We start from the raw sequence: 13755 nt of genomic DNA, 5'->3' as shown, positions 1-13755 counted from the left end.
AAAGGTAGACCAGTAAATGGGACACATAGGACTTCGGAGACCAAGATTTGTTTCCCTGCTCTGCCACAGATATCCTTTGTACAGGGCCGGCTCTAGGCACCAGCGTTCCAAGCATGTGCTTGTGGCGGCACTTTTCAAGGGGCAGCATTTTGGCCCTTTCGGGGCAGCACTTTTCAAGCGGTAGCACTCTGGCTTTTTTTTTTTTGCTTGGGGCGGCAAAAATCCTGGAGCCAGCCCTGCCTATGTAACCTTGGGTAAGTTGTCGTCCTGATCCTCAGTTCTTTGTAAAAAGGGAGTTAACAGAACTTTCTAGGGGTGTTCTGAGTATAAATACATTAAAAGATTAAGAGGTACTCAAATACCATGTTAATGGGGGCTTTACCAGGCACCTAGATAAGTAGTTGCAATTTATAAACTGTAGGGCTGAAAGAGAGCTTGACCTCATGGTCATCTATTCCATCTTCCCATGCTGAAGCAGGACATATATACCTAGAAAGACCAGCCCTGACCGCCTGTTCTTAAAAACATCCAACAATGGGGATTCTACAAGATCACTTTGTTAATCTATTCCAGTACTTAACTATCCTTAATTTTTTCTTAATATCATAGAATATCAGAGTTGGAAGGGACCTCAGGAGGTCATCCAATCCAATCCAATCCAATCCCCTGCTCAAAGCAGGCCTAATCCCCAGACAGATTTTTGCTCCAGATCCCTAAATGGCCCTCAAGGATTGAACTCACAATCCTGGGTTTAGTAGGCCAATGTTCAAGCCACTGAGCTATCCCTCCCCCTGTAGATTTATCTAAAATAAATCTCCCTTGCTGCAGATTAAGCCCATTTCAGTACTTCTTGTTCTACCTTCAGTGGACATGGAGAACAATTGATCAGCACCATCTTTGTAACACCCCATAACCTATTCAAAGACTTATGTCCCGGTGGCTGCTCAGGTGGTCCCCAGGGCCAACTGTCCAGGGCCACCCGAGCAGTAGCCAATGTGGCTGGCCCCAGGGCAGCTCCAGCAGCAGTCGATACGACTGGCTGTGGGGCTTCCCAAGCGGCTGGCTGCAGAGCAGCTCCAGCGGTGGCCGGTGTGGCTGTCCCTGGGGCCGTATGAGTAGCGCTCCTTGAGGCCAGCTGCTTGGGTGGCCCTGGGGCTAGCCGCACGGGCCACTGCAGAAGTCACAGAGGTCACAGAAAGTCACAGAATCTGTAATTTCCGCTACCTCCGTGACAGACACGGAGCCCTATTAATAACTACTCTGAGTACCCTTTTTCAACCAGTTGTGCATTCCACTGTCATACTTTGGGATGCAATCCAGAGAAGTAAGGGGTTGTGTGTCACCACTGGACCTGCAACCCTGGGTTCCTTACAATACTTTGCTGATTTAGGTCACAGCATGGGACGCTTGTAGTCAGCCTGCAACTGTGCAGGTCACACCCTGACAGGGCCGGCCCACAACATTTTGGCACCTGAGGCGGGGAGCTCAAATGACGCCCCCATGCCCCCTCGCTTGGGCCAAAACTTTGAAAGACCTCAATTCTGCCTTCTTCCTGTTCTGCTCCTCTCATGGTACTGCTCTGTTACCTATCCCAATAAAGGAGAACTAACAACTTAAAATACCTTGTTCAAAAATTTTAAGTAACACTTAGCTTTCAAACACCTGAACAGCAAATGTAACTTTTCTTGTCTGCATAGTAAACATTGGCATTTTTATCTGTTTGAATAATCAAAGTGGTGCTTTCCGTGCCATCTTGGTTGCAAAGATTTGAACTGCTTCCTGAAGGTCCACAGTCTGGGCCAGCTCTATTGAGATGGTTGCAAGGCCGACCAGCCTCTCCTGTGTCATTGTGGAGCATAGATGTGTTTTTATTAACTTCAGCTTGGAGAAGCTGCGTTCTCCACTGGCAATTGTTACAGGAAGCATTAGAAGTATGTGCAGAGCAACAAAAGCATTTGGAAAGAGAGTGGTCATCTTATTTGTGCACATATATTCTAGAACAGCCTTTGGAGTTGATCCTGCTGAAATGTATCTTGAAAGGGCTTTCAGTTCATCACCTAAACCACTCGTATCAATATCGCGCATGTCATCATGTGTCAACACTGTCTCTAGTGCCCTGCATTGCTGGTGTAGGTCTTTTTCAGGTATAGTGAGGAGTTTTGGAATATCATACAACATCCCAAATATGCTGCTGTGTTCCGTAGGCTGCATGAAATGTTCTTCAACTGGCTGTATTGCACAATCTAGCACCTGGTTAAAGAATTCAACTTTGAATTGTTGTTTGGGGTCTCTTATGGGATTATCCTGTGCCTCAAAATCAAAATGTCTTCTTTGGTGACTCTTGTATTCTTGAATGGGTGGGAAAATAGCTTCTGTGTGAAGTTCCTCTGCCAACTTCTGTGCAGTCTTCAGAATGTTTTGAAATCCCTCATCTGACCGGTAAGATTGTAGGTATGACTTTGCTTTGTCCAGTTGTTCCATTGCTCCAGACATATCAAGGTCAATACCTTAGAGTCTCTTGCTTACAACATTTATTTCAAACAGTATGTCATGCCACAACACTAAGCCACACAGAAATTTGAAGTTATGTATGTTTCCCTGTGATTCCATTTCCCTCTGCCACTGTTCTCCCAGCAATAGTTCCTGTCATAGAATTATCCTCCATAATGGCAACTGTGGCATCATCTGTCTTCCCAATTTGGTGTTTGATTGACTTTATCACCTCCACTTGACTTTCACATCGTGTGGCACTCAGTGGTTTCAGTGTCAGAGAGGATGTTCCCAGATGTTGCTTCAAAATTTGCCATCAATGAATTGATGCAGAGAAAAATATACAGAGATGCTTTGAATTACATTAAAAAATTCAGCAGCCTCACTAGAAGCTGATGCTGCATCACTGACCACCAAGTTCAATGAATGAGAACTGCATAAGACAAAAAAAGCTCAAGGGTTTAACTCTCGGCTCCATGTCTGCACTCCTCTGTTCTTTCCTCTCATGTTGGCACCATTATTGTAGCCTTGACCTCATGTCAGCTATCACAATTCCCGTATCTTCCAGCTTTTTAAGAAGCACATTTGTCATACCAGCTCCTGTAGTATCATCAATGTCAATAAATTCTAGAAAATGCTCTCTGACAGTCACCATTGCAGGGGCATTTTCACTAGGGTCTGTTGTTGTTACAAAATGCACCATTAAAGTAATTTGTTCCGTATGGCTGATGTCAGGTGTGCAGTCCAGAATAACAGAGTAATATCTTGCAGACTTCAGATCTGCTGCAATCTTCTGTTTGACTTTTGTTGCTAGTAACTGGATGATCTCATTTTGAATTGTTTTTCCAAGGTAGTGGTGTGTGTACATTTCTTGGGTGGTGAATCTTCTTAGATGCTCCTGGAGTACAGCATCAAACTCAGCCATCAGCTCCACAGTTTTAAGGAAGTTTCCATTGTTTGGCACATACAGCTGATCTGAAGTGCCACGCAGTGCTAGGTTTTGGGTAGGAAGCATTTTCACAATGGCAATGAGCCTTTTCAGAACATTTTGCCAGTAAAGAGACTCTGATGCAATCTTCTCGATGCTGATCATCTATGGTGGCCTTTGTTCCTGTAGAACCCAATGTGGCTGGAACATTGGACTGGAAGAGTTTGCAACAAAAACAGTATGCAGCATTCTGGGTTTTTGAGTACATAAGCCATGGCCTCTCCAATTTGTCACCATTGGGGATTTCATGCAAGTAATGTGTTGGATGGAAACGTCTATTTTCATTGTCTTTGGGGAACATGATGTTTTTCACTTGCTGTGGCCCATGCACTACAAAGAAGTCCCTCAGGCTACTGCTCAAGTGGGTCCAAAGTCCTGGATCATCTAGACTTAAGGAACTAAACTCAGCAGCAGCTGTTTCTTGTGCCTTCACCACACTCTTCTCTGATCTACACTTTTCTTACATCCATTTGAGATGGAGATATGGATGCTGCAGTAGCTGCCAGGTCACCGGCACTCTGACTAACTGGAAGATCAGGCATCTCCTCACCACTCACATCCTCACTGGGGCCAGAAGGTTCACCGTGAACATTTGTGTCTATGTATCTCAGAAGAGCTCCTTTCTGCTTAGATAAAAAAGCTTCCTTTGCTTTCTTTCTTTTTCTGAATGCTGCCCCAGAAGGGCGTTTTCTTCTTTCACTCATGACTGCTGTTCTATAGTGGCTCTCAACACTCAGTTGAAGGGGGAAAATAAGCAGGCTGGTAGCAGGGCCTGAGTGAGGGAAGATATCAGCGTCTTAAGGGCCTAACTGGCTCCTACTACTTCAGTTGACTGCCTGTTCTCAAGTGGGTTCAGGGAAGCAGCAGGAAACAGGAAGCTCCCTGAGAAGCTGGTGTTAATCAGTCCAGGCTCATGGTGGTGCTAGAGAGGTACATAAGAGGCTGCTCCTCCTCTCTCTCCCTGCAGCTCCTGCTGCTTTCTGTTATTCCCTCTCATCTTTTCTCTTGCCTGCCTGTTATGTCTCTTGTGCCCTCCCTCCTTCCTCCAGCACAGCATTCCACCATTTCTGTGCATCTAGAGCAGAGAGAATACATATACACCAGCAGCAGACACAATTTTCTACACTCTGGGTCCTAGTGGCACCCCCACACAGTCTGGCACCTGTTCACCTCATGGTAAGGCCTCAGTTTGCCTCATGGTAAGGCCAGCCCTGCACCCTGAGTGTATGTGTGCTAGACAGCTCTGACCCCAGCAGCCTGTCTAGAACTCCACACCCTCACTTTGGCTTCCACCAGCCTTGGTTACAGCCAGCAAGGTGACCCCAACATGCTCCCTTTCCTGGATTTTCCCCAAACCATATGCCATGAAGTGTCCAGCCCTCACCTGGACCACTCAGAGATATAATAAGGTTTGTTGCTCCTTTAAAGAAACAAAAGCACATTACAGCTTATTAACTGGGGTTAAACCACCCTTCCCTTCAAACACAGCATTAAGTTGGTTTAAAGTGAAAATAAAACAAATGTATTAACAAAATATACATAGTACTAAGTGAGTTCAAGTATGAGGAATGAAGACACAAAGAGTTACAAGTAAAACAAAACAAAATATACTTTCTAGTGTAGACTAAACTAGCTATGGTCTTTGTTCTACCAAGATTTCTTACTAATCTTTCTTCTTTCCAGCCATGGCTGACTTTCTCTCAGTTAAGACTTTCCATAGAAGCACAAAGGACTGGTTTCCCTTGTCTTCATAGATGAAATATATTTGCCTAAGCAGGTTTCTTACTTACATCCAGTTGCCAGAGACTTCAGCTCTCCCTTGGTTGAAAGACCCGTCTTTCTCAGCTTGCAAGTGCTCTGTTCCCTTGTGTCTGTCTAGTGATGGATGCCATAGATGGTTTCTTTCTTTCTTATATCTTCCAAAGTTCAATGACCTTATTTTAAGAGGCAGGGTGACTTCACTGTTTTTCTCTTCCTGTGGATTTCCTGTTACCCTGTATGTAAGTGAGGCTTCCATTGTTTTGATTCCACCATGCTTAATTTAAAGGGGAGACAAGTAATTAGCTGCAATATTTTCTCCTATCTGGTAGAGACCAGTTTCTCCCTTTGTATGGACACAGACTGTAAAGCCTAATATCAATGAGGATCCATAATTCCTTATATAGTGTTAATACATACATTTTACAATGATATTAATCATTAGTGTGTCATAGGTTTTCATAAAACACCTCACTTGATAAACTTTTATAATACAGTAAGATTATATGCAGTCAGTAGATTCAGTTGCTTATCACGTGAGGTTCAGACCCCCTGTCTTTATATCCCAGATAAAGCGTCTCTTCCCTGCTGGAAGCTGTTTCCTCCCCAACTTGTTAACATGATCTTCATTGTCTCTGCCTGATGACCGGGCTGGGCAGAGACACAAACACATTCCTTTGTTGAGGGCAGACCTGTTCTCCTCATGGTATGCCTGGTTTAAATGCATTTTAGTCATAATTTCAGCATGTATCCATAACTTAATACACATTGCATACATACATCACACAAGAATATTAATGATCAAGGAGTTATTAGTTTTCCAATGACATACTACATGACACCTTTTAGATCCAGATTATACCCATAGGGAGTTGGAGTATGCTGAATTGGTTAGGTCAGCTGAAACTCAGTGAGACCCTTCCCCTCTGGCACTAGGATGCTCTTAGGATCACACCCATGTTATAGTAATTTCATCTAGCCCACATTGTAATGGGTTGGACCCCTTAGGAAGCCACCTGATGTGCTGAGATAGCACTGAGTCTACCTGTTCTGCCAGCAAGGGCCCCCTTTAACCTCTCTTGCTGAGCCAGGCTCTTAAAACCTCCTCTAACACACAAACAGGCAAGGCCACACCCAGCTGCAGATCAGCTCTGGGAAGACTCAGTTTAAGGGACTTGCTCCAGCACTCAGCTGTCCACCTCCCTTGGAGTGCAGACCCAAAGATATATTATGAAATTCACCCCCTTGCTCAATGTGGAGAGAGGTGTGTACATTTCTCCCCCCTCCCCATTAGAAATTACAGAAACTGGGTTTAATAATAAACAAAACAAATTTTATTAACTATAAAAGGCAGATTTTAAGTGGTGAAGGGGGTAACAAACAGAACAAAGCAGATTACTAAGCAAATGAAATCAAACACGCAAACTAAGCTAGTTTCACTAAAGAAATTGGTTACAAATAGTACTTCTCACCCTAGATATTCTTGCAGGAAGTTTGAAAAGTTTCTGTGGTTCAGAGTTCCAGTTATATTCCTTTTCAGACTGGACCCGTTTCAGTCTGGACTACTCCTTAGCCTTCCCTTTTGCAGTCTTCTTCTTGGGCAGACAGGCCATGGAGAGGAGGAGTCCTGTTTGCCTTCCTCCCCACCCTTAAATAGGATTTACATAAGGCGGGAATCCTTTGTTTCCCAAACTTGACCCCTCCTTCCTTCATAGTGGAAAGTTACAAGAAGTCCCAGGTAATGTTTTAGTATCAGCTGACAAGACCACCTGTAGTATCACAGCTTCCATAAGTCAGTGGCAGTATGGAGCATCCACAGGAAGGCCAAGCTTTTCACAGTCCATTGTCCTCGCTAATGGGCCATCTGCCCTGTCTGGGTTTTCCATTGTTGTACCTGAAGTGTTAGCAATGGGCATCACCCAAAGTAGCGTAGTTGAACTACAGATACATAGTCAATATTCCTAACTTCAGATACAGAAATGATACAGGCATACAAATTGGATAATCGCATTCAGTAAATCATAACCTTTCAAGTGATATCTCACATAAGCCATCTTGCATAAAGGATATCTCAGTTATGTCATATTCATATCATAAGCATATTTTCATAAGGGATATGAAATACATCACACACATTTCCCTAGTTTGCTTATGAGAAAGTCATGTGGGACTGCATCAAAATCTTTACTAAAATTAAGTTATACTGAGTGTACTGCTTCCTCACATCCACTAGGCCAGTAACCCTGTTAAAGAAAGAAATTACATTGGTTTGGCATGATTTGTTCTTAACCAATCCGTTTTGTGTATTATTTATCACTCTGTTATCCTCTAGGTGTTTGCAAATCGATTGTTTAAGAACATGTTCCAGTAGTTTTCCAGGCATAAAATTTAGGCTGACTAGTCTATAATTCCCTGGATTCTCTTGTTCCTCTCTTTAAAGATAGATAATTTGTTTGCCCTTCTCCAGTTCTCTGGAGTCCTCTCTCAGTCTTCTTTCAGTTCTTGAAGATAATCACGCTAATGATTCCAAGATTTCTTCAGTTAGTTTCTTAAGTATCTTATGGCGAATTTCCTCAGGTGCTGCTGACTTAAATACATCTAATATTCTTTAACCTTCCCCATTGTTGTTAATATTGTGTTAAGTATCTGGTCAGAATTTACCTTGTGAAGACTGAAGCAAAATAGGCATTAAACACCTCAGCTTTCTTGCTGTCATCCATTATTATCTTTCACTCCCAGCTAAGTAGTGGACCTACATTTTTCTTTGTCTTCTCTTGCTCCTAACATACTTATAGAAACTCTTCTTATTGTCTTTTATGTCCCTTGTTAGGAGCCTTAGCCTTTCTGATTTTCTCCCTACATCTTGTGCTATACTTTTGTACTCATCCTCAGCAAGTTGTCCGTGTTTCCACTTTTGATAGGATTTCTTTTTGATTTTCCGGTCATTAAAGAGCTCCTGATTCAGTCGTATTGGCCTCTTACTATTCTTCCTTCCTTTTTTTCTCATTGGGATAGTTTGCTCTTATGCTGTTAATATTGTCTCTTTGAGAAACTGCCAGCTCTTCTGAATTATTTTGTCCCTTGGATTCTCTTCTGATGGGAACCTACCTACCTACCAGTTCTCTGAGTTTGTTAAAGATTACTTTTTTGAAATCCATTAGCCTTATTCTGCTCCTCTCACTCCTTCCTTTCCTTGGAACCATAAAGCATATCATTTTATGATCACTTTCATCCAAGTTGCCTTGCTCCTTCAAATTCACAACCACTTCCTCACTGTTATTCAGAATCAAGTCTAAAATGGCTGTCCCCCTGTTTATGTCACCCACCTTCTGAAACAAGAAGTCCCCAACACATTCTAAGAACCTTTTGGAAATATTGTGTTTTGCTGTATTACTTTTCCAATAGATGTCTTGGTAGTTGAAGTCCCCCAGTACTCTCATGCTTTGTGTTTTGGATATTTCTGTTATTTGTTCTAGAAATGCCTCATTTGCCTCCTTCTCTTGATTTGGAGGTCCATATTAGACCCCTACCATGACATCGCACCAGTTTTTTTCCCCTTTTATCTTCACCCAGGAATTTTTCAACTGGTCTGTCTCTCACCTGCTCAAGGATCTCAGAACAAGTGTACATTCTTGATAAGGTGCATTAAGATTTATGGGGGGCCCTGGGCAAAAATAACTTTTGAGCCCCCCACACCCCATTGCCATGGGGCCCCACCCTCTGCTCCTCCTCTCCCCCAAAGCCCCACCCCTTGGCTAGGCCAGAAGCTGAGGCCAGCCTGTGTTAAGAGCCACAGCACCTGCTCAGGCAGACAAGTCACTGTAGTGAGCCTAAGGGTGCCGGAACCTTTGTAAAAGTGTGTATGGGGGGGCCAAGGCCAAAGTGGCAGAGGAATCCCCCCCATCAGCTCTGGACCCCACTGTCTCCCCCACTCATTTCCCCAAGCTCCCTTTCATGGTCTCAAATCCCAGGCCTATCCCACTCCTTGCCTCTTGACCACAGTGCTCCCCTGACCACAGTGCCCACCCATTAGGCTGGCCCTGTGTTCACCTTATTTCCAAACTCCACTGCCTTCATGGATTGGCATCAGGATCCCTGCTTCAAAGTTCTTACAATCTAGTACAGATAGCCAAAAGAGTTCAGAAGACACACTACAGCAGGTACCAGAATGAGTCTGAGGTTTTCATTTTATTCAAATTAGGTCTTTTCTCAGGTTTTTGACAATTTGGTAGTGCAGTACTATCAGTGTTTTAGAATTATGACTCAGAACATGGTGTGCTTTGCTATTTCCATTAACAAATAGGGTCCGCCTCCTGTCCTGGATCACAAATATGGACTAAGAAAACAAGCTATTACAAGAGCTCATAGTTGGCCTAACTTGTGTAGGTAATATGGATCTCTGAGCTATAACATTTCATGCACATGTTTCAGTGGGAAAATAGCTGACATTCTACCCTAGCAGAGGATTATTTTAATCAGGCAGAGACCAAATATGAGGACACATCTTGAATTTGGAGGTGTGGCTGACAGGGATGACATGTTCCAGTCTGCCTATGTAGTTTAATTGGAACCCATGGCAACAAAATGTTCCAGTATAGGATGTACAGTCTTGATAAGAGTAAAGGTTGCATGTTACAACTTTAAGATGAAAGACCTCTGAACTTCTGTTAACCAAGTGTTGGCAATATTGCTAACAGTTAAAAATCTGACAAATCACAGAGTGTGTTAAGTTTAGGTCTTAGCTCAATACATTTCCCACTGGTCTAGGAGCATGTGAGAGGTTGTGACTCACGTTCAGAGCTGACACTACTACAAGCAAGCAGAACATGCTTAGGGTTTAGTAACAGGATAGGGTTTAGTAACTGTTTTGAGTGGGTGACTGTCAATGGCTACAGGTACAATATTTGTTGGCTTTTCTAGCACAGTGGGCTCTGCTCTGTAGTAATACTCTCCAGCTAACTCAGAGGTGGTTTGATGAGTTCCTACAGGAACTAAATGAGTCCTCTTCAGCTGGATGGGCAAGTCCAGCCAATGGACGGTTCTTGGGAAGCAGAAAGCAAAAGGGATCCAAAGACATCTCTTCAAAAGAAGTAATTTCTCATATGTAGGCAGTGAATCCAGTCTGAAGAAACCCAAAAAATACAACAATTGCATGTGTATAGCTTTTGTAGATTATAAAAGACAGATTAAGTGGAAATAGATGCAGTACTGTACCCCGTGGAAGGATGTGAAGTAGAAAAACTATATTTATATTTCCTCTCTCCCTTTTTCCTTACACTACTGGAAGATGGACTGAAGTGGAAATTAATTTCCACCAGTGTTTTATTTTAAAAAATTACATCTTTTTGAGCCTGATCCTACTCCTATTTAAGTTAATGTCAGCTTAGTGTATATCTTCCTTTACTCTATTATTGTATAATCTGGTTTTGCTTGTGGAGGTGCTATTGGGTGTTAATTATGACTGAATCATAGAAACTAGTCCAACCCCCTGCTCAAAACAGGACCAACCCCAACTAAATCATCCCAGCCAGGGCTTTGTCAAGCTAGGCCTTAAAAACCTCTAAGGATGGAAATCCCACCATGTCCCTAGGTAACCCATTCCAGTGGGTTACCTAGGGACAGTGAAATAGTTTTTCCTAATATCCAACCTAGACCTCCCTCACTGCAATTTGAGACCATTGCTCCCTGTTCTATCATCTGCCACCACTGAGAACAGCCTAGCTCCATCCTCTTTGGAACCTCACCAACAGGTAGTTGAAGGCTGCTATCAAATCCCCTCTCACTCTTCTCTTCAGCAGACTAAATAAGCCCAGTTCCTTCAGCCTCTCCTCGTAAGTCATGTGCCCCAGCCCCCTAATCATTTTCGTTGCCCTCCACTGGACTGTCTCCAATTTGTCCACATCCTTTCTGTAGTAGGGGGCCCAAAACTGGGTGCAATACTCCAGATGTGGTGTCACCAGTGCCGAATAGAGGGGAATAATCACTTCTCTCAATCTGCTGGCAATGCTCCTACTAATGCAGCCCAATATGCCATTAGCCTTCTTGGCAACAACGAAGGGCACACTGTTGACTCATATCCAGATTCTCGTCCACTGCAATCCGCAGGTCCTTTTCTGCAGAATATTAGCAATAGTAATCCTTCCTCATATCATGCCATGTGTCATCCTGAATGGTTTGTTTGTTAAGAAGCACCAAACATAAAGAAAACACTTTACAAAGAAATTCTGAAGCATATAATACAATGACAATAAGCTAATGAGAGGGAAATGAACAAGCGGGAAGGTTAGGCAAAGAGATACTGTCTCACTAATCTTGTCAGAAAGAGATTCAAAATCTTTGAATAAAAAAAAGGCACAAAAGTACAAAAAACTAAAGGTATTCAAAATCTTGAGATGACACTATTGTTTGGTTTGAAAGAGCAAAGAACTTCAAAACAATTATCAAAGAGCTGAATGCAAGTAATATGTTAAGAATGTAAAAGTATCAGTGCCAAGAATTCTGTTTGATTTCAGGCCAAAAGTACACTAACTCCCAAGTGAAAACAGCTTTTTGAAATGAGCCCTCACATCTATTTGTGTCAAACTAACACTTATTAGAGGAAATAGGTTTTGGTCAATTTTGTATTCAGTTGAAAAATAAAAATAATACAAAAATGTAACTTATTATACAAGTATATAGATATAAAGATAATATAAACAGATGCTTTGGTGCAAAGTGCTACCTGGTCCCTCAGTGAACAAATGATTATCTCCATTGAAGCGATAAAGCCAGATTCTCTCTTGTGACTGAGCTCTGCTAACTGAAGTGAAATGGGGTGTGAGGGAGCTGGTGTTGGCTTTCTGATCCTCAGACTGCTGGTGCCGAGGCCAGCGCCACTATCTTAATGCCAGAAGTGGGTTGCCTTATGCTAGGGGAATGCCCTACTGACCACTTATGGCCAGAATCTGGTTGGTAACTTTGCTCTGGGTCCCAACTGAAAATCTGGCCAACCAGTCAGCAAGGACTGTTCCAGTGTTAGTGGTTACTGGAGAAAGGAAACAAAATCTCTCTGGCCTGTGGTTCAGTACAAACGTAAGACCACCTTTCCTAAAGCAATTTTCCTCCTTAAGCCTCCTCTATCAAGCAGACACTCTGAGGCCTTTGGGCCCTATCAGAATATATTTATTACTAATAGTATGCATTTGTTTATGGGAAGAGGAAAACGGGGATCGAGTTATCCTTTTCTTACTGGGGGCCAAGTAGCATAATGTACTTTGTCACAAAGTCCTAAAGTAGCAAAATGATAGGCTTTAAAAATATATAAAAATGAAATCTGATCTTGCCTAATTATTTCTCAAGTTGTGTGTACATATTTAACTGGTTTAATTATCTTTTCTCTTCTTCTGTAGAGTTGGAAATTCTTTGAAAAGCAGATTTCCTTGCACTTTTTAGACTGACAGCCTGATTTTCAGTGGTGCAGAGCACCTGAAGCTTTCATTCACTTCAGTGGAAGCTGGTGTTGCTCAGCATGTCTGAAAATCAGATCCTAGATTGGCCAAGTTAATTTGGCTCAGCAGGTTTATTATTAGGCATATATCATTTGAAAGTATTTATGAATTAATTTTGTGCTTGTGGATGTAAGGGGCTAACAACTGGCAGGAGCAATGCAAGTGTCTCCTTACAGCTATGCCAATTTTGCATATTGCCGCTTTTGTGAAACATCATTGCCATTCTGATCCTGGGCCTCTCATGACAATTAATAGGGTGGGGATTCGGGCCATAATCTTACAAAGTGCTGTGCAGCTTCAACTCTCTTAAAGCCAGTGAGTGTTGAGGTTGCTTAGTAAACCCAGATGATGCTCAGTACTTACTAGGTTCTGGCCCAGTAAGAGCCTTCAAATTGACTTTTCACTTGTCAGTAACCAATGGTTGTATTTTAACTCAGTTTTTCACCAGCTGAACTCATTCATTAACCTACCTAGCCCTTCTGGAGCTGTTTTGTTTTATCTCAAACATGAACACATTGGTCCAAATCCTGGTCCCATGGAAGTCAAAGGGAGTCTTTCCACTGACTCTAATAGGACCTGGTGTCCTGTGGGTTTGTGTCAAAATTGATTCCAGTTACAGGGCATGTAATAAGATATTCCAGCAGACACTCAGGACAACTACACATGGTGACCTACTTTACAGAACCAGTTTGATAACTATTACACATTGGAACATGTCTTCAAAGCAGGGTGTAACTTACATTAATGAAAAATACAGCAAACACATTTAGTAATGTATCTTGAGAGGTTTGGGAATGATCTTCTGTACCTACCAGAAGAAAAATTTTGATGTAGAGAGTAAGATCTGTTTACTGTGCATAGATCTGCAGTTTTTCTGCACATACAAAGGGCCTGGTCCTAGAGGTGCTGGGCCACCACAACTCCCATTGGAGTAAATGAGATATGTGAGGGCTCAGTCCTTGGGCCCTACACTACACGATTATAAAAAGACTAAAGAAGTCATTCTGAAAGTCTAATGTATTTTCTGAGTAC

The sequence above is a fragment of the Mauremys mutica genome, chromosome 1 (genome assembly GCF_020497125.1).
Source record: "Mauremys mutica isolate MM-2020 ecotype Southern chromosome 1, ASM2049712v1, whole genome shotgun sequence".
Classification (NCBI taxonomy): Eukaryota; Metazoa; Chordata; order Testudines; family Geoemydidae; genus Mauremys; species Mauremys mutica.
The sequence above is the reverse complement of the archived record's forward strand: the minus strand, read 5'-3'. Positions refer to the sequence as shown.